Below are 21,860 nucleotides of genomic sequence, written 5' to 3'. Positions count from 1 at the left end.
TAGATTTTTTTTGTCTTCTGAGAATTGCTTTCTAAATTTTATAGTAATATTGTAGCTATCCCCTTACACATATTCTACCTTTGTTTAGTTTCAATTCATGTAAAATATTGATTGGTTATTTATGCTGTAGATACTATTTTAGCAAAATTGATGTTTTGATAACTTCATCCATTGTGCATTTCTGTATATTCATGAGCGAATTAAATTGGAGATACCTGCTTTGTTGGGAAAAGAGCACTCCTGACACAATGAGGAAAAGAACACCCAATACATCACCTTGTTTGGACCATGGTCAGATTTGGTGCTGGCCACTGGGATGACAGTCGAGCTCGGATGGGCACATTTAATTGTGGGCAGATCATCTGTAGCAGAAATGTGGAACACCCCATCTCCAGTGGCATATAGGCACTTGGCTCTCCATGTGCCACTTCCTCAAGGACATTAGTGAATACCTAAATTCAGAGAAAAGTGCTGCTGCATCCAGAGTCAACTGCTGTGGGCAATACCATCTTGCAGAAAGGGGACTCTTATCAAATATAATGGGATGTTGCAGCAGATAATGTAGTAAATAAATTTACAATTCGAAGCTGTAATATATCAACTGGTGAGCAGCACTACTGTTCAGAATCACCTCCTTGCTTTAGGATACAGTAGCCACCACAACACAACTGAATCTCTGTTGATGGCAACTCAGAGGAACAGGGACTATCTTAGGACAGTGACACAACCATTGAATGCTCAAAGTGTGAAAAAAAAGGTTCACTAAACTGATTATCTGCTGTAATTGACAATATGACTGGAATACATTCTTTAGAATTTGAAAGTAGCAGGGGAAAATGCAGGAAGTGAAAAGGCTATTTACAACTTATACAGAAACTAGACTGCATATATAAGAGTCAAAGAACATGAAAGAGAAGAAGTGGGTGAGAAGGAGTGAGCCAGGGCGCAGTCTATCTCCAATATTATTCAGTCTGTACATTGAGTGAGCAGTAAAGGATACCAAGGAGACATTTGGGAAGGGAATTAAAGTACAGGGAGAAGCAGTAAGAAAGGTTGAGGCTGTAAGTGACTTTCTGATTGTGGCAGAGATGACAAGACTTTGAAGATCAGTTGAATGGAATTGATAGTGTTTTGAAAAGAGGTTAAAAGATGAACATCGAAAAAAGTAAAACAACAGCAGTGGAATTTAGTTGAATTAATTCAGGTGCTATTGAGGGGATTAGGAAATGAGACACGAGATAAGTTTTGCTATTGGGGGCAGTGAAATTACTGATAATGGTCAAAGTAGAGAGGACATGAGATGCAGAGAGCCAGGAGCAACGAACGTGTTCCTGAAAAGATTTAAATGGTGGGAAGTCTTTTCTGGAGATATTTGATGAAAGTGAAATATGGACAATAAAACAAGAAGAGAACAGAAGCTTTTGAAATGTGGAGTTACAGAAGAATGCTAGACTGCTGAAGATTAGATGGCAGACTGAATAACTAATGATGAGATACTGAACAGAATTGGAGAGAGCAAAACTTTGACACAATTTGATCAAAAGGAGGAGAAGGTTGATATGATGTGACATATCCTGAGGCATTATGGAATTGTCAATTTGAAAATTAAACAGTGGAAAGTCCAGATTAGAATATCAACTATATTATGTAAAGGACAGACAGCTTACTCACCATGAAGATGACACATTGAGTTGGAGACAGGCACAATGGCCAAAAACTCAGTATGTAGCAGTCTTTTTGTTTTGCCTGTCTACAACTCAGTGTATCATCTTTATGGTGAGTAGCAATGTATCCTTTTCATAATATTGTCAGTTTGGTAATGGAAGGAAGTATATTGGGGGGGGGGGGGTGGCTAGATCAAATTGTAGGAGGAGACAAACCAAGGCTTAAATACTTAAAGTAGGAGCAAATAGATGTAAACTGCAGTACTGCAGTATTTGTGAAGAAATGAAGTGACTTACACAAAGTAGGCAAGCATGGAGAGCTCCATCAAATATGTCTTCAGACTGAAGACCACAAAAACAACGTACTATTATGCTGGTGTAGATCACAGTTTAAGTTTGAATTGTTTATTCATCCATCTTTAAATATTTGTATGCAATTTGTGTCATTATAAGTTACGTACAAAAGGATTTATAAATTATGGCTGTCATGTTAGGAAACATAATTTACATACACTATGGTAACACACATAATAAGAGAATCTACATAATAAAATGACATAAAGATTTCTCCACATGGTTAATAGTTAAATATGGAACTAAACATTGTTACGTTACTTACTAACTTACACATGACAAAGGAGTAGAGGTCATCCACAAAAAATTTCCCAGTGTTATTAATAGTAAAATATGAGCTGAAAGTTAATTACTTTCTTGCATATTCATTATGTACAAAAGACAAGAAATCGGAGGGGACAAAAAAGCATAGAAAGAAGGTACAAGCAGACAGTATTACAAGTTATTTAGTAAATTCAGGTCAACTTTTGAACAGTTTTCAATTTCTTAAAAGTGTAAAAATCTCTCTCATACAGTTATGTTTTGGGCCTTATTTATAAAGACATTAAGAGAGGTAGCATGTGGTTGCACAGGTAATGCATTGAAAATCTTTATTCCTACATATTCGTAACTGCCTGTTTCTGTAAGTCAAGTTGTAGGTATGTCTATCTTTAATGTTTGACTAGTATTATGATGATGAGTGAACTGCCAAAGGTTGTAACTGTTGAAGTTTTTCTTTATGTACATCTACATCTATGTGATTACTGTGCTATTCACAAAAAATTGCCTGGCAGAGGGTTCAGTGAACCACCTTCAAGCTGTTTCTCTACCGTTCCATGCTTGAATGGTGTGTGGCAAAAACAAGCATTTAAATTTTTCTGTACAAGCCCTGATTTCTCTTCTTTTATTGCGATGATCATTTCTCCCTATGTAGGTGGGTGCCAACATAATGTTTTCACAATTGGAGGAGAAAACTGGTGATTGAAATTTCATGAGGAGATACCGTCGCAGTGAAAAATGCCTTTGTTTAAATGATTGCCACTTCAATTCACGTATCATGTCTGTGACACTATCTCTCCTATTTCAAGATAGAAGAAAATGACCCACACTTCTTCGAACTTTTTCGATGTCATTTGTCAGTCTCAGCTGATGTGGTCCCACACAACACAGCAGTACTCTAGAATAGGATGGACAAGTGTGGTGTAAGCAGTCTCTTTAGTAGACCTGTTGCACCTTCTAAGTGTTCTGCCAATGAATTGCAGTCTTTAGTTTGCTCTACCCACAACATTATCTATTTGATTGTTCCAATTTAGGTTATTTGTAATGGAAATCCCTAAATATTTAGTTGAATTTACAGCCTTCAGATTTGTGTGTTTTACCGCATAATCGAAATTTAGCTGATTTCTTTTAGTACTCATGTGAATAACTTCACACTTTTCCTTATTAAGGGTCAATTGCCACTTTTTGTACCATACAGATATCTTATCTAAATCATTTTTCAAGTTGTTTTGATCATCCAATGACTTTACAAGACAGTAAATGACAGCATCATCTGCAAACAATCTAAGACGGCTACTCAGATTGTCTCCTATGTCGTTAATATAGATCAGGAACAATAGAGGGCCTATAACACTTCCTTGGGGAATGCCAGATATTACTTCTGTTTTACTTGATGACTTTCCATCTGTTACTATGAACTGTGACCTTTCTGACAGGAAATCATGAATCCAGCTGCACAACTGAGCCAATACTCCGTAGGCACGCAGTTTGGTTAGAAGACGCTTGTGAGGAACGGTGTCGAGAGCCTTCTGGAAATCTAAAAATATGGAATCAATTTGACATCCCCTGTTGATAGCACGTATTACTTCATGAGTATAAAGAGCTAGTTGTGTTTCACAAGAAGGATTTTTTCTGAAACCGTGCTGACTATGTGTCAATAAATCGTTTTCTTTGAGGTACTTCATAATGTTCGAATACACTGTATGTTCCTAAACCCTACTGCAAATCGACGTTAGTGATATAAGCCTGTAATTCAGCGGATTACTTTTACTTCCCTTTTTGGGTATTGGTGTGACTTGAGCAATATTCCAGTCTTTAGGTACGGAACTTTCTGTGAGCGAGCAGCTGTATACACTCCTAGAAATTGAAATAAGAACACCGTGAATTCATTGTCCCAGGAAGGGGAAACTTTATTGACACATTCCTGGGGTCAGATACATCACATGATCACACTGACAGAACCACAGGCACATAGACACAGGCAACAGAGCATGCACAATGTCGGCACTAGTACAGTGTATATCCACCTTTCGCAGCAATGCAGACTGCTATTCTCCCATGGAGACGATCGTAGAGATGCTGGATGTAGTCCTGTGGAACGGCTTGCCATGCCATTTCCACCTGGCGCCTCAGTTGGACCAGCGTTCGTGCTGGACGTGCAGACCGCGTGAGACGACGCTTCATCCAGTCCCAAACATGCTCAATGGGGGACAGATCCGGAGATCTTGCTGGCCAGGGTAGCTGACTTACACCTTCTAGAGCACGTTGGGTGGTACGGGATACATGCGGACGTGCATTGTCCTGTTGGAACAGCAAGTTCCCTTGCCGGTCTAGGAATGGTAGAACGATGGGTTCGATGACGGTTTGGATGTACCGTGCACTATTCAGTGTCCCCTCGACGATCACCAGTGGTGTACGGCCAGTGTAGGAGATCGCTCCCCACACCATGATGCCGGGTGTTGGCCCTGTGTGCCTCGGTCGTATGCAGTCCTGATTGTGGCGTTCACCTGCACGGCGCCAAACACGCATACGACCATCATTGGCACCAAGGCAGAAGCGACTCTCATCGCTGAAGACGACACGTCTCCATTCGTCCCTCCATTCACGCCTGTCGCGACACCACTGGAGGCGGGCTGCACGATGTTGGGGCGTGAGCGGAAGACGGCCTAACGGTGTGCGGGACCGTAGCCCAGCTTCATGGAGACGGTTGCGAATGGTCCTCGCCGATACCCCAGGAGCAACAGTGTCCCTAATTTGCTGGGAAGTGGCGGTGCAGTCCCCTACGGCACTGCGTAGGATCCTACGGTCTTGGCGTGCATCCGTGCGTCGCTGTGGTCCGGTCCCAGGTCGACGGGCACGTGCACCTTCCGCCGACCACTGGCGACAACATCGATGTACTGTGGAGACCTCACGCCCCACGTGTTGAGCAATTCGGCGGTACGTCCACCCGGCCTCCCGCATGCCCACTATACGCCCTCGCTCAAAGTCCGTCAACTGCACATACGGTTCACGTCCACGCTGTCGCGGCATGCTACCAGTGTTAAAGACTGCGATGGAGCTCCGTATGCCACGGCAAACTGGCTGACACTGACGGCGGCGGTGCACAAATGCTGCGCAGCTAGCGCCATTCGACGGCCAACATCGCGGTTCCTGGTGTGTCCGCTGTGCCGTGCGTGTGATCATTGCTTGTACAGCCCTCTCGCAGTGTCCGGAGCAAGTATGGTGGGTCTGACACACTGGTGTCAATGTGTTCTTTTTTCCATTTCCAGGAGTGTATAATTGCTAAATATGGAACTATTGTATCAGCATACGCTGAAAAGAACCTGACTGGTATCCAGTCTTGTCCAGAGGCCTTGCCTTTATTAAGTGATTTAAGCTGCTTTACTACAACGAGGATATCTACCTCTATGTTTCTCATCTTGGCAGTTGTTCTTGATTGGAATTCAGGAATATTTACTTTGTCTCAGTCCGCTTTAGTGGCACTGTCATCAGTGACCTCACCGTTATTATCACGCAGTGAAAGTATTGATTGCATCATGCCATAGGTGTGCTCTATGTATGACCATAATCTCTTTGGGTCTTCTGCCAGATTCTGAGACTGTTGCATTGTGGAAATTATTAAAAGCAGCTCGCATTGAAGTATGCGCTATATTTTGAACTGCTGCAAAACTTTGCCAATCTTGGGGATTATGCATTATTTTAAGTTTAGCATGCTATTTTCGTTGCTTCTGCAACAGTGATCTGACCCGTTTTGTGTACCATGGGGGATTAGTACCATCACTTATTAATTTATATATCTCTCAATTGCCATCGACACTATCTCTTTGAAATTATTTCATATCTTTCCTACACTTACAGGATCAGATCGGAAGGTGTGGAGACTGTCTCTTAAAAAGGTGTGAAGAGCATTTTTATCAGATTTTTTTTAAATAGAAGTACTATGCGTTTCTTTTTTATGGTTGTAAGTGTTACGGTATTCAGCCTAGCAGCAACTATCTTGTGGTTGCTAATCCCTGTATTCATCATGATACTCCCTAAAGAGTCAAGTATGCAGTTTATTGATTACATGCATGTAGAAAACTTGTTCTGAGTTAAAGCTGTCAAACAATGTTTGAAGAAGAATAAAATGCCACTACCACACGACAGCTAATGTAGAAAATACTTTTCTGACGTATTTGGGCACGATGCGCTCTCCCCACACAAAAGCTTCGAGATGCATCTGCTGCCTAGCTGTCTTATTGAACCTGAATAGAACAAAATGTCACATAAGTTAGCCCTTTTTCCACATGCGACTATTTTGGGTTGAGAAGTGAAGTGAATTATGTTCGAAGTTCCATTAGATTAGTAACTTCAGCAGACAGCAGAATTGAGTTTTAAAAAAATTTAGCAGTAAATGTATTCGAACTCGCGACATCTCATCCATGGTGCACGACACTTGCCATTATGCTACTAGCTGACACATGGCTGCAATAGCTCCAGAGCTGAACAAGAAGTCCTCCAGAACTTCTGTATACCACAGCGCTGCGAGATAATGCAAATGGCCAGGTATAGACTTCTGAGAGAAACAGTTACAGCTTTTCTTTTGCACTGCATGATGTTTTTTACAAACAGATAGAATAGCTCAAGTGGAAAGGAACACTTCATATTTAAATTTCTGCATCCTACACTGTTGGCAGTTCTGTGTAGGTGGCAGTGACGTGATTTTATTTCGGTGATTACAAAATAGAGTCGAATGTATGCACTGGGTAGCCGAAGCAGCTAGTTCATAGTGATTCGGTCAACCAAGTAAATGAATTTACTGAACATGTTGCAATTGACTACAGGGAGCCTGTGTGTCAGAATTCTCATCCAGTGTGGTGCAACGGTGTTACGATAGAAAAATGAGTCACGGAAAATAGGATTTGGTGGTCTGTTTGGACTGATGGTAGGTTCTTATACCTATGGTCTGTGTTCGTTTCCCACTCCTGTCAATAATTTTAGATAGGGAGAGAAAGATTCCATTCTCCTCTGGCTACACCAAGTGAAGAAGATATAATATTCACATTAAAGATTCACATTAAAGATGATATTCCTTCTCTGCCAAGTAGACATCAGGTTGAACCACAATGAAGTCTGGAGTGGCGACATGTAGAAACTCTATCACCAGTAACCTTTCTTATACTAGTTATTTTTTTCTAGTGATGAAACAAATGCTATGTAAGGTCACAGGACACTTATTCCATCTTTTATCTGAGCTTCTGTATGTCGATAAAATTGGTTCTGAACTGAGAATGCAACTCAGATCACCCTAACGCGGAATTTGATCCCTTCATGACAATACAGCTCGGCTACAATTTTTTTTTTTGGTCCAAAATTGCAGATTTCTCAACATCTCCATATATTACGTGTGAATGGTTTCGAATCCTGGCCCGGTACTAAAGATTTCATTATGTATTATCAAGCTCTAGCATGAGAACACCTATTTGCTGGTGGATAATAATTTAGATTTTTAATGTTTTTTCATTCGTTGTCAAACTAACGATATCTGACGTTTTTGACTCCCAGTGGGACACAGAACTATTTGCGAGATCACTGTAAGTTCAAGATGTTATTCCGAGCTGCTGGTAGAGAAAAATTCGGTAGCTGACACCTCTTAGTGTGTAGTCAACAACGATATGTGTGGGGCTCTATTCCCAGTGAGCACTGAACTCTTTGTCATATTATTTCTAGTTCAAACATGCTCACATGTCGCTGCTGGTGCAACAAACCCATATTTAACATTCGTTTTCTCTAGAATATAACAGCGATAGGTGCCGGGTTGGACTCCTCGGAAGGAAAAAATTAATGTTTCGTCTTGTCATTTCAGTTAAAACATCTAGCTACTGCCGAGAAAATCCGATATATCACAGTTGGTTGTGCTTCGATATCAATCCGATTAGGTTCTGGGTTCGAATCTCTCTCCAACACAAAACTTTGCCTCACAGCCCTTCAAGTAAGTTACTTGTGAAGAAGCAATATTTAACATCTCTCGTAGTTCATTAACAGGGACAATAGATGCTGGGTAGGAATTCGCGTCCCTTAAAAATGTTTGCGTAATGTAATTTAAAGTTGATATTTGCTAACTGATACTGTCTAAAATCGAGGTATATCACTCTCTGTATGCCTAACCAGGAATGACTGTTAGTTTGCGTCAGTCACGAAATCTTTGCTTAGTCTGCCTGACCTGGGTTTTAATCCATATGCAAAACGAGACGCTTCGTCGTAACATTTGAAGTTCATACATATTTTCAACTAGCTGCTCGTGGATAACTTAAATTTTTAATGTCATTTTGTGTTAAATAATAAGTACTGTATGTTACTTTGAAGAGGAAATCAGGAATACGACGAACTTACTAAGTGCATTACCTATCTGACGTAATAATGAGAGTGGTAACATTTGAGGTATGCCATTTATTGTAATAAATGTGAGCTTACAAGCCTTAAGGACAGTCTTATCTGTGATAAAGTGTTCCCTGATATTTGTAGCATCGTGGTATTACTTTACATCTTGAGTTACTGCGATACAGAGCAGTGTTTTCTAGTGTTGATTTGTTGGAACCATTTTCAATAGTCAAACGACTGTACTAAGGAGCGATTATAGTACCTGCTAGACAGCTACGTTATGCCGGTTGAATGCGAATCAGGTGAAATGCAATTCAGGTTGTTCGGATACTTTTGAGTATGACTGTACATACTCATGCATTTTTGATCCAGCATCAATAGTTGTGGCACCCATCTTGCAGATAATTTTTTCATTTCTAATTCTTCAGTTAAAATGTGATATACCCTTTCAGATGACATCTGGAAAGCAGGAGCAATTTCACGCACTTTCAATCGGCCATCCTCCATGACCATTTTGTGCACTTTTGCAATGATTTCTTGATAGTGGTACATCTTGGCCAACCACTGTGCAGATCATCACTTAAGCCCTCCCAACCAAATTTAAATTCATTTGTCCACTTGGCAACAGTGTATTTCTGAAATTGGTATGAATGCCCTTTGTTTTCATACCTTTCTCTACGAAGTTCTTAATCACTGCTCGAATCTTGACTTTTTTCCATCTTCGCAAATCACTATGCGGGAACAACAACAACAGAGCCATGTCACTGCCACAGCTCTCTTCCAAGAGCACTGATGTGGCATGTGTTTACAGGCAACAGTCCAATGAATATCTCATGATCAACTCATTGCGCTAGCACTGACCTCTCGTGGTGATTCTGAGAACTTTTCAGACCACCCTAGTACAAAAGGCAGTTGTTTACAAGAGATTGGACTGACATTTTTCTGTAATTCTGTGAAATAAGGCTTACATGCTATGTTACTTTTGGTATTCCAGAGATGCTCCTGATAGCTTTCTCATGACAAATAAAAATTTTCTAGCCCCAGCAGAATTACCCTTGAGCAGACTGCCTCAATTTATATGGCAATGAAAGAAGGCATAATAGAAGTTAATCGGCAGTTTTTCAGAAACAATTGTGCATAATTTTACTTCACTATGTACACAGCTCGTGAAAGCTTTCAAGATGTGTAGTCTATGTGACCCTCCCAAGTTAATTTTGTGCCCAGATATATGCCAAGGAGTTTTGTAGAAGCTGACTTGACATGAACATTGGACAAGCGAAAAGAAATATTTCCAGTCTTTTCATGGTTAATAACTAACTCATTGGTTTCAAGCCACGTATTGGGTAACTTGGGGTTATCTTTACTTTGATTTGTCAGTTTATTTATGTATTTTACAGACTTGATGAAGGTAGTATCATCTGCATAAAGCACAAATTTGCATGGCATATTTCTGGACAGGTCATTTATAAATATTATAAACAATAGTCACTCAAGCACTGATCGTTGGGGAACACCTCCAGTAACCTTCAGAAACTGTGATTTTTTATCATTGTAGCTTACAATTTGTTTCTTGTTATTGAGATAGGTTTTGATTTTCCAGATTAGTACCTTCAGCTTCTCTGTGAAGCTGTTCTTACTTTTATGTAGTACTGTTATGAGGTCATGTGCATGTCATGCCTGAGTGTTGTTTAATTGATCAAGTCCGTTCTGTTGGTGAATACCAAGATGCCTCCTATGTACACCCATGCAGAATAAGCAGACATGTTTGTATACAGGTACTGTGACTGTCTACCATGGACAGTTCCCTGACAGATGAACTCCCTGTGCCAGGGTATTTCCCAGGATTTTTGAAACTTTACATGAATCTGGAATACTACCCAGTGTACAAGTAACATCAGAACATGAGTCTGCCCAGTCAGTTGAGGAAAGAGAAGACATTATTGCAATGCTACATGGAGTCCCATCACCAGTACATGGTGCGTTAGCAGTCAGCTTGGTATTCCACAAATGCGAGTGTGACACACATTACATTCTGAGGGCTTGTACCCATTCCATATGCAGCCCATGCAGCATCTGCATCCAGGTGACTCTGTAAGCAGACAACAATTTTGGAAGGTAGGAGACGATGTATTGGCAGAATTGAAGTGGTGAGCATGGGTTGTGAGTTGTGCTTGGGTAGCTCAGTCGGTAGAGCTCTTGTCCACGAATGGTAAAGGTCCCAAGTTTGTGTCTCAGTCCAGCACACAGTTTTAATCTGCCAGTGAGTTTCAACAATTTTGTGAATGGTTGGCTGTGCACTGAGACATCATGCTTTATTTACAGATGAAGCTACATTTACATGCAGTGGTATCATGAACACCCACAATTCTTGTACATGGGCAATGGAGAATCCACATGACACTAGGGGAAGAAGATTCCAAGTGAGGTTCTCACCAAATGTCTGCTGTGTTATGATTGATGACCTGGTGATAGGACCTGTGTTCCTACCAAATCATGACATCAGAGTAATGATGACAAGGGTACCTGCAACATGATGGATCACCGATTCACTGTACTAGACAACTATCCCATTAGCTAAATAACATACTCCCTGAATTGTGGTTGGCTGTGGTGGACTCATTAACTGGTCTGCCATATCACTCAACCTAACCCCATTAGACATCTTTTTGTGGGGCTGGTTAAAGGAGGGTGTGCGCGCTAAAAAGTTGATTACCCTTCAAGAACTTGCTGTTTGCATTACTAATGCTGTTGCCCACATCAAAGCCTGTTAAGATGATGTTCGATGCACAACACAACACACCCTCCAACACTTTGACAAGTGCATTAAGCTGTGTGGGGGATTTTTTGAACACCTCTTGTAGAATGGATCAGTCACCTGTCCCACCATTGTGCTGTGCATCACAGCATTTCAGTAAGTAATAATCACAGTTGTCTTCATAACCACTCATAGGCGTGTGTAGTCTTCAACTTACTCCAGTTCCTTAATGATCGAAAATTGGACACACATTCTTATGACTTTTTCAGTTTATTTTCACATGTAGAAGATCTCACAAATTACCAGTATGTAACATTCCTCCTGAATCACCCTGTATATAAGTTGAGGAACCCCCATAAAACTGACTGGGTCTGCAGTAACGTGTAATTGAATTAAAACGTGGTGGTAAATACAATTTTATCTCTTCCTCTCTTAACCAGTACTCATTAATACATAATATTATCCTTTTGTTCCCATTCAGTTCCCAGCTCGTCAGCTTTGTATTTCAGAGATCTAATATTTATATGCTCAAATAAAATTGATTTTTTATTGCAAGAAGGAACATGGGTGCTGTCCTGGGGCAAACTGAAAGCACACACAGTGATTGCCTTGCACTGGTCATTATGTTTGTTGCAATGAAGGGGTTACATTTTGGTAGCGATTGGATTTTCTTGAGGCAGGCCATGAAAATCCGTCATTTCTCCATGGCATTTTTTTGGCCCTGTTTGAGGCTTGGATGGGAGATGTTGTGTCGGTAGCTGGGCCGACACCGTGAAGTTGATGGCTGAAAAGGAATGCTAGACTAACGCTGTAGCCGATAGTGCACGCACTGCTAAAGCAAACGGGCGTGAAGTCTGGAACATGAGAACTTATAAATGAATAAGAAGAAAAGTATGTAGATGCTTATTACTTATCTTTTAATTGTTCTTTGGAATACATCTCTCTTGAATACTCGTAAGCTATAGGCACTGATACAAATGGCTCCTTGCTAGTTCGTAGCCATTAACTTAGCTGATGGCTATTCTGTCTCTCGGCTAATGAGAGAGAAAGGCTTCATACATCTGGTCGGTAGCTAGGTTCTCGTACAACTGGGCGATAGCTAGGTTCTCGTACAACTGGGCGATAGCTAGGTTCTCGTACAACTGGGGCGAGTCCACTCTCGTATCACGAGACCTGCCTTGGTGGTGGCGCTAGGTCTGCGATTACAGTGGCGACACGCGGGTCCGACATGTACTACATGGACCGCGGCCGATTTAAGCTACCACCTAGCAAGTGTGGTGTCTGGCGGTGACACCACGGGAGACTTTCTCATTTCATTCCCTACATAATTTATCTGCTATAAGTGATTTAATACACTTGATAACACTTCACTATGGAAGGGAGAAGACGATTCAGTACTTACTGGTGTTGCTTTCTTCTTACCTGCTAATGGAAGTAACATTTTCCCTGCTTGTTTCTCATGGTTCTAGTTTATTCCATATGCTGTATGATTCATGTGGGCAGACTGACTGGAAGCACTTGACAACACTGTGGAATAGGATTGAGGTGATGATTCATTCTGCCAATGATGCTGATGTTTTTCACTATAGTGCTGATGCACTGATGTTTTTTCACCTATTGATATTCCTGTTGCTTCAGCTGCAGTTTGCCACTTTTACATCTGATGACATGGAGTTATATATTTTATGGTACTTGCGGTTACCAGTGAACTTCTGAGGATACTCAGTAGATTAACGTGTAAAGCTTACTTTTTCCTTTACGAGAGAAGGAAAGTTGCTACTCACCATATAGCGGAGATGCTGAGCTGTGATAGGCACAATAAAAAGATTCACACAATCATAGCTTTCGGCCATTAAGGCCTTTGTCAGCACTAGACACACACACACACACGCACACACACACTCATGCAAGCACAACTTGCATACATATCTACAGTCTCAGAGAGCTGAAACTACACTGCGAGCAGCAGCACCAGTGCATGATGAGAGTGGCGACTGGGTGGGGTAAGGAGGAGTATGTATGTGTGTCTACTGCTGACAAAGGCCTTAATGTCCGAAAGCTATGATTGTGTAAATCTTTTTATTGTGCCTATCGCGGCTCAGCATCTCCACTATATGGTGAGTAGCAACTTTCCTTCTCTCGTATTGTTACATTCCATCCTGGATTTTCCATGTTTGATTACTTTTTGCCTTTGTTTTACATGTAAAATCCACATCTAGTAAAATCATTCCATTCTGGAAAACTTTTTACATGGTGTACTCAAACATGATTACTGTAAGAGACCTCCTGCATCAAGTAGCTATTCATTTAGAATATTTTGTGATTTTTCACTTGGGATGTCGTACCTCTGTGGTCTTGTGGACAAAATTAATTTTGTGTCATCATTTTTGCTATGGTTTCATTTAGTGAACTCTTAAAGCTATTTTTTTACCCTTAATATCATTTGTTTTGGCTAAGATAACAACCTGATCATTTTTCCTCAGTTGCATGTTTTGCTTTGTGTGTTGTGTGTGACATATTTGAAAAAGACATTCAGCTTTATAAACGATGTAAACTTATAGCTGAATGCTGAAATTTTGTTCAGTATTTTGACTCCGTTTCTGACACGATTGTCAGACAATAATACTACCTGCAATTTATTCGCAGGATTGTTTATATCGAATACTGATTCTCTATTTGTCTCTATCCTTTAGCAGTTTGCACTGTCTTTTACCACGTTCAGTAATTGCAGCATGGGAATGTTCTAAATTGTTAGTGTTACCCGAAGTTATTGGTAGTGCAAATTATTTTCTCCGATTCATTCTGTTCTAGATATAAATTTCTTTCATTGCACTACTGTCCATTTGCCATTTTCAGTGTCCATCTCATGCTACTTGACAAAATTTTTAGATATATCATGTTCATATTTTCCTCTCTGGTGGAGAAACTTACCATATTTATTTTTTAAACCTAATATCTCATCAACTTACTCTGTCATAATTTTAGTCTTATTATCTGTGTTGTGAAATTTAATGTCTTAATCTTCATCTCCACACGTAGATCAGAGTCAGTTTTCTGTTTCAGATTTATATTTGCACTGTTGTAATGGCACACGGTCTTATGTTTTAAACACGTAAAACCTTTAACAGATCACCTCTTGCAATAGCGTTCATTTGAAATTTCCACTTTTTCCGTTATGCAAGAGTTTTTGTGAGACAATGTTGGTGCAGATGACGTTAATGCTCCAGATGGTATCTTATTGATGGGATCATAAATTTTTGTCTTACTCTTTTCACTTATTTTTGTGATAATATCACACAGGATGCATTTTCCTTGATTATAAATGTCCGATTTTGCAGATGATGTACAGTTTTTTTCTTTGTTACACATTATATTTGTGGAACACTGGACAACACAGCTAATATATGGCACCATCTGAAATGAGTCATTGTTGTCACAAGCAAAATCGCTTTTAATTTATGTACACTTAGAATGGTAAGCACCTATAATTTTGGAACAGATTACATGATTCTCTGGTTTTGACACCATAAATAATTCTGACAGCTTTTTCCTGCTTATCGATTATCTTGTAAAGGGTAAAACAATAGCTAGTGAATAAGCACTAACTTGATGAAAAATACATGACAAGATCTGGATGTTAGTGTAGCAGTGGTTTGAAACAATCACTGAGTACTGATATTGGCTTTCATTTTAAGGAAGATCTTGATGTGCAACCATTTTAAGTGTTTAACCTCTCCTTTGATTTAATACATTTTTAATTATTCCTCATCCTGGAAAGTTCTCATTTATGATGTGTGTGTGTGTGTGGGGGGGGGGGGGGGGGGGGGATGAATGACTAGAAACACATACAATAAATTTCGTACATTCAGTATCAACTGATATCACCATACTCGATATAATCCATAACATGATCTCAAATTTTTAAGACAACTGTAACAACAGCAACATAATACCACTGTAATTTTGTTTCCAATTAAAAATAATCATAAAAGTAATGCAGTTATTTTGCTTGTTGCAGGCTGTATCAGCACAACGGTAGCAGTGTATGATGTGGGGCTGAATGTCCACCCAGTTTTTTAAGAAAAAAAACTGCCAGTGTTTGTTTTCAGATATTTAATCAGAGATAATATTTTAAATATGGTGCCAGCTTTTTATTCAGAAGACAGTAACTTTTAACTGCACTTATTTATTGATTATGCCTTAAAGGCATCTTATTCATTTCTGAAATGTCACATGAGAATCTGGGCCTATGTAATAAGTATAATTTGAAACTAAACACACTTGCTGTATCGTCCAAATAAATTCATACATGCTAGGGAAGCTAGAAAGGCCACTGCTATAATACCGGTGTGTTATCATTCAGAAACTAGTTGTAATTTAATGATGAAATTTTATATGGAAGTGCTACTAAACTTTTATTTTTTATTGGTTATACAAATTGTGCAATGGTATCAATTGTAAATGAGTGTCTTTGACTCCTAACGAATGTTATAGTGTTATCTAGTCAATTTTACATTGAAGCTGTTGGTCCATGAAACTATAACTGAATGTGTATCATTAAATATGTAGATCTGGTTCGTAGTGAGTGATATAATATTGTGTAAGAAAGAATTGCTTTATAGATATCACTGGTGTTACAGAATGATTATCTTTGTTATGTCTTATTATGATGTGCAGTAAATCTACTCTGAACGAAAAGTTTCATTTCCTCACCTTAGAAGTAAATATTTCTTTGTAAAAGTCCATCTAACATTTTCCCTATCGTATTATGTCACATAAGTAGTGTGGGTTTTATAAAAGGGTTCACATGCTACAAATGTATTTATCACAGGTCTCAATTGTTGTGTTAGGTTTGTATTGGATCTGGTTTTTCCACTATCTGCCTAGAATATATACTTACGACTCAGATCCAGTAAATAACTTTTTTTAAAAAAAAGCTGTGGAGGAACTCAGAAAGTATTCTTTAAACAATGATAAACAAGAAGTTCTGTCCAGGCACCTACTTCAGTTCACTTTCTTGCACAGCGATAAAAAGTAAAACAATCCTGTAATTGTAATTTTATTATTTTTATAAATGAATGAGTTAAAAACACAATATGGATATACAACAATCACATACCACAACCTAAAATTTCTCTCTCCTTTACAAGTGTGTCAAATGGATGTTTACATAACTCATTCCACATGATATATCTGGAACTGATAAAGTTACAATGTCACCACTTTTCCTGTCTCCTTGTTCTTATCTTGTTGCTTAACATGGTTTAAACATTCCATCTGTAATGGTGGTGTATTCTCCTTCAGTAAAGCTTTGGATGGACTATCTGTTGAAAGTGTAAGATTTAGATATTACAGAAACACAAAGGAAATTATTAACAACTAATAGAAGAAAGAAAGATAATGCAATATCATCACAAGACCAAAGAATAAATGTAGCATAAGTATTGTTTTAGTAAAGCTTTTGATTGTTAAAAATTGACATCATATTTGTCTAAATAGTAAGGGTCATATTTTTACTAAATAGTAATGTTTAATGCTTTCAACCATTTTTATTCAGAAGAATATAGAAAACGAGAATGTAAGACTGGCTGGAAAAGGCTTGTAATAACTGTATATGTCAGGAAGAAATGTACAGTTGCCAGATACAAGTATCTGAAAATAGCTGTGAAAGGAAGGTTAAAATTTTAGCTTTGTGACGTACATAGGAAAGGATTAACAACAGAGCAGACTGCACATCTTCTAAACCATAGAATCAATATATGTGCAGCTTAAAAATTTAAATAATTTTATGTAAATAATAATGAATCATTACAAAATAAAAACAAAAGGTGTTACATATAATTATGGTGTAACTATATAAAAGGAGAAAATTATAAATGTTTAAGCCTGATGTGTATGCAAAAAAGAGCATATGGCAGTCTTGCACTTCTTGACCAAAAAATGAACATAAATTCTTTTTAGGTTATCAATCTCAGTCTAATTTTGAGTTGACTGCAAGGTTTTACAGCAGTTTTATAGAAAGCTGAAAACTATTTGTTGCTATGGAATATGTGTAGGTAGCTAAACTAGTTGATGCATGAGAATATTATTCTTCATAGTACTTCTTTTCACACCCTTAAAATTGATGACTTATGATTTATCATTCATCTTTGCCCTGACAAAAGTGGTTCGTCTGTTAGTTAAAGTTATGAAACTTGTATGTTCATTTAGACTCATTCTGTAACAACGAGAATCACATTGTCATTGTTTTGTGAACAGAAGCCTCTTAATGAACATATCTTCTGTCACAAGTGTTTGATTATCACTATAATTGACACTGTATCAAAATTTTAAAAAAAATCTTAAAATTTGTGCCACCTAATAATTATTACCTTGACTGTATTTAATGTTGGTCTACACAGCAATAAAGTAAGCAAAGGGCAGTGAAACCTGATTGAAGGAAAGTATGAAAAGGGTTAGACACTAAATGTTATCAAAAACCAAATACACATTCTTGATGAAAAAGGAAGAAGCTTAAGAGGAATGAATGAATGAATGAATGAGTTCTCAAAATTGCCACTTGTGATTAAGTGATGCATGAGTATAAGATCATGACAAGAAACAAAAATAAGGATACAGATACACATAACAGCTCAGAAAATTGTATGAACTTTTGAAATTTCATTCTTTTTCTAGTTTATGTACACCTCTCTCTCTCTCTCTCTCTCTCTCTCTCTCTCTCTCTCTCTCTCTCTCTGTGTGTGTGTGTGTGTGTGTGTGTGTGTGTGTGTGTTTGGGGGGAGGAGGGGGAGGGAGAGAGAGAGAGAAAGGGGGGGGGGGGAGGGGTCTGAAGTGCAGTGAAACATAAAAATGCTAGTGCAGCCTTCCTCATTTTCATTTGTTGTTTCCATTGTGGAAGCTGTGATACACTACACTTTTGTGGAATGAAAATATTCCAGGCCAGTAAAATTTTAATAGTTCACGTCAGCCTTATGCTGTCCACATACTGGCTCTTTCTTTAACTGCTTCATACAATTTAAGAAGCTGCCCACTAGAATTTCTTTGCATTTATTTGTATTTGACTGTATCAATGCATTTGCCAGACATTGTTGAGCTCGTCTCCCAATAAACAAATAAATCATAACTTGTACTTTTATACCATCTTAAGTTACTTGTTGCAATGACAAAATACATTTAAACTATTCTTGTCAGGTAAAGAAAATAGTCTTGTGTACAGGAGAAATGTTAATAGGTGTGTATGATGCTGACCAGAAATATATTTCAAAAAGGTGTTAACACACATGAAAAATCAATCTTTATCAAAGTTAAGAAAACTGTTTTCCACTTTATGTAACAATTTTGTTAATTATTATCTTTAATGATTTTATGAAACTTGTTGGACTGTTATAAGTTTTTACACTCAAGTGTCTTTAGCATTATAATTCTGGTGCTATGATTGTTTTCATTGTTGACGCACCTGAGTTTTTTTGTAATTTTCCTTGTTTAAACTGTTAACTAAAATGATGTTTGTTAATAAGAACTTTCTCCAAACCTCTCATGCTTCTCTTATCAGTTCATTGCAAAATGTTGATAAGTGTTTGCAGTGCAGTATGTCACAACTCATGCCAAGTTACATTTGGGTGAAATTTTGTCATAATCAGTCAGTTCTGCAACCAAATTACAACTACAAAAAAGAAATTTTCATTCAGGCTTCCGTTCATCATGAATCAAAACGTCCTCCCTGAAATATGCCCAAGTTACACAGTACCAACGTAGATAAATATAAAAATATTTCACAAATCTATCTTCCACTGTCTGCAGTTTGTGGTCTCGCAGTAGCGTTCTCGCTTCCTGAGCGTGAGGTCCGGGTTCGATTCCCTGTGGGGTCAGGGATTTGCACCTGCCCTGAGATGAGTGGGTGTTGTTGTGTCATGTTTGTCATCATCATTCATCCCCAACAATCGGAGGAACACAACAGCAAACCACCTCCATTAGGACCTTGCCTAGTAAGGTGGTGTGGGTCTCCCGCATCGTTCCGCTACGCTCTGTCAAGAAGCATGGGACTTCATTTCCATTTCCATCTTCCACTCTTAGGACATAGTAGTCTAATTTATGCATCATTAAGTCATGCCAGTTTTCTTAGCAACAGAGTATAACACAGGAAACAATAGAATGAATTGATGCAGTAGTTCTCAGTAGTAGCTGCATTCCCAAACTCATTTCAGAATGTCTGTAGCCACATCTTGTGATTAAAGCTCTTTGATGCAAATTCCAACATTTCACTTTATACTTATTACCCAAGTTGTTCAAATAATAAACATATGTAAATGAATCAACAAGTGATCAGTTAAGTAAAGTTAAGTGGCATCCAAATACAGACTGTCTGTAAAGTAACAAGAAAGTTTATTTACTATTTAACATATGTCATAACTCTTTTTTCTAAAAAAATAATAATTTTTATGAAACCCCAAGAATATTTAAATGTATCCCTGACATAAATCCATTAATTGTTGGATGTCATTAATATGTTTTGCCTGACACCTATACAGTACTGCCCATTTTCTTTGTAGATATTGTACACATAGCATCTACCATTCTTACAATACAATTCACTTTATCATTTTCTTCCTGCTGATATCACATTTCTTTTGCATAATTTCCACATAAATTGCCTAAATATGATCACACATGAAAACACACCCAGAAAGACATTTAGTACTCAGAACATTCTTTTGAACACTGAGTAAGAACAATCAGAAATGTCTGCAGAGATACATGACTGCCAGAATTTCTTCACAGTGGACACTTAGAATTGAAATAAATCCTAATACAATTGGTGGAAAAGATACATAAACTTATCTCTTGAAGGTCAAGCTTGATAATTAAAAAAAAAATTATATTGGATACAATGAGCCATTATCAGTCTTTCCCAAAACTGCATTGAAATCCGAAGATTATACTGACTACTGTATTATTTCTCTTGTTATGCTGAAAATGTTCTCAGATCTTCCACTGGCTGTTATTAATGCTTTCCAGTTAGAGACACAATGTTAATGACACCATCTTTGAACAACATGTACTTTAAATTCAGTTGTTGCAATGTTGTACAGATCTGCTACTAAGCTATTTGTGCTCTCTGTGATAGTGAGCCCACAACTTCTTCATTTGACTGACCATTACTTTGCAAGTGAAACATTATGAACCACCATAACAGTAATAACTGATTTTGTACATGTTATTGATAACTTAAGTATTTGGTGCTCATACATCTTTGTTGTGTTGATATTGTGCAAGTATGTTTTTGTTATATGGAGTGTTGAACATGTGTTTTTGTATATAGCAATAAAAGGTGACAGGTGTTTTTGTTGGTGTATAGAGTTACTGAATACCTTTTTATTACCGTTAACAATAGCTACATCACTTGCCAGTCATGACTGGGCAAATAGTGTAAATGTTTCAAAGTTAAGATTATACAAGTATTATAACAAATCATCATAAGTATGGTATAATACTGAATAACATGTGGAGAGAGAATTTTTATAAAAAAATGCAGCCAAAAGGGAGGGGGGGTAGGTTAATATTTTGTAACATCTGAGACATTGCCTATTTTGTAGAGGGGTTTTACAATAGCATACCTCAGCTTGTCAGGGAAGATACATTGTTTGAGAGAGGCATTGAGTATATGAGCTAGGACTTTACTGGACTGATTGTAGCCAGCTTGTAGTAGTTTGCTGGAAATATTGTCAACACCACTTGAATTTCTACTTTTTAAAGGAATTATGGTTCTTCTTACTTCCTGTACTGTTGTAGAAGCTAAACCTAAAGAATTTCAGAAACAATCTTTCAGTATTTTTATGTCCTTTTCTAAGGAGCTGTTGTGTCCACTTTTATCAGCAACACTTAAAAAGTGCTCATTAAAATTTTTTGCCAAAATCTCTTGATTTAGTGCTTGTCTGCCTTCATTTTGGAGAACAATGTTTTGTGTTCTAGGGGGGAAATTTCTGCCAGTCTCCCTCCTTATCACTTCCTATACAATTTTGATTTTGTTACTAGACTTATTAATTTTGGGCATAGATACAGACTTGAATAACTTTTCACAGTATTTTACAATATTTTTGTAGTATTTTAACTGGTGGGGTTCTCCGAATTTTTTTGAGTAATATATAGCTCTTATTTCCTTTTACATGAAATCTTAATGCCAGTGGTTATCTGGGGATTTTTTTATTTGGGTCTTAGATATCCTTTTTTGGGAAGGTGCTTTCAGATACCAGTGCCACTTCATTCCTCAAAATATTGTACTTGGAATTGGCATTATCTAAATCACACAAGGATCTCTGGTCTTGGAGATGTGATTTAACAGTCTGGGTACTTTCATCATTAATTTTCCTAGCTATTAGGTTGGTGCATAAGTATGTAGTGTTTTTCCATAAGTTTAATAAACACAACAGATACACATAACAGAAACTTTAGTCATCAGTAATATATTCAAC

General features: G+C 38.1%; 1 protein-coding gene across 1 annotated transcript in view; it reads left to right on the top strand.

Annotated features, from left to right (window-relative positions):
* The window catches only part of LOC124778371 (tubby-related protein 4), a 138,255-nt gene extending 122,336 nt beyond the window's left edge, over window positions 1–15,919 (top strand). The window contains exon 13 of the mRNA XM_047253639.1: window positions 15,410–15,919. The gene's annotated coding sequence lies outside the window, so the exon portion shown is untranslated. The remainder of the gene's footprint in view (window positions 1–15,409) is intronic.
* Window positions 15,920–21,860: the final 5,941 nt, after the last annotated feature.

Source organism: Schistocerca piceifrons, chromosome 1 (genome assembly GCF_021461385.2).
Source record: "Schistocerca piceifrons isolate TAMUIC-IGC-003096 chromosome 1, iqSchPice1.1, whole genome shotgun sequence".
Classification (NCBI taxonomy): domain Eukaryota; kingdom Metazoa; phylum Arthropoda; class Insecta; order Orthoptera; family Acrididae; genus Schistocerca; species Schistocerca piceifrons.
This window is presented reverse-complemented; position numbering and strand designations above follow the sequence as displayed.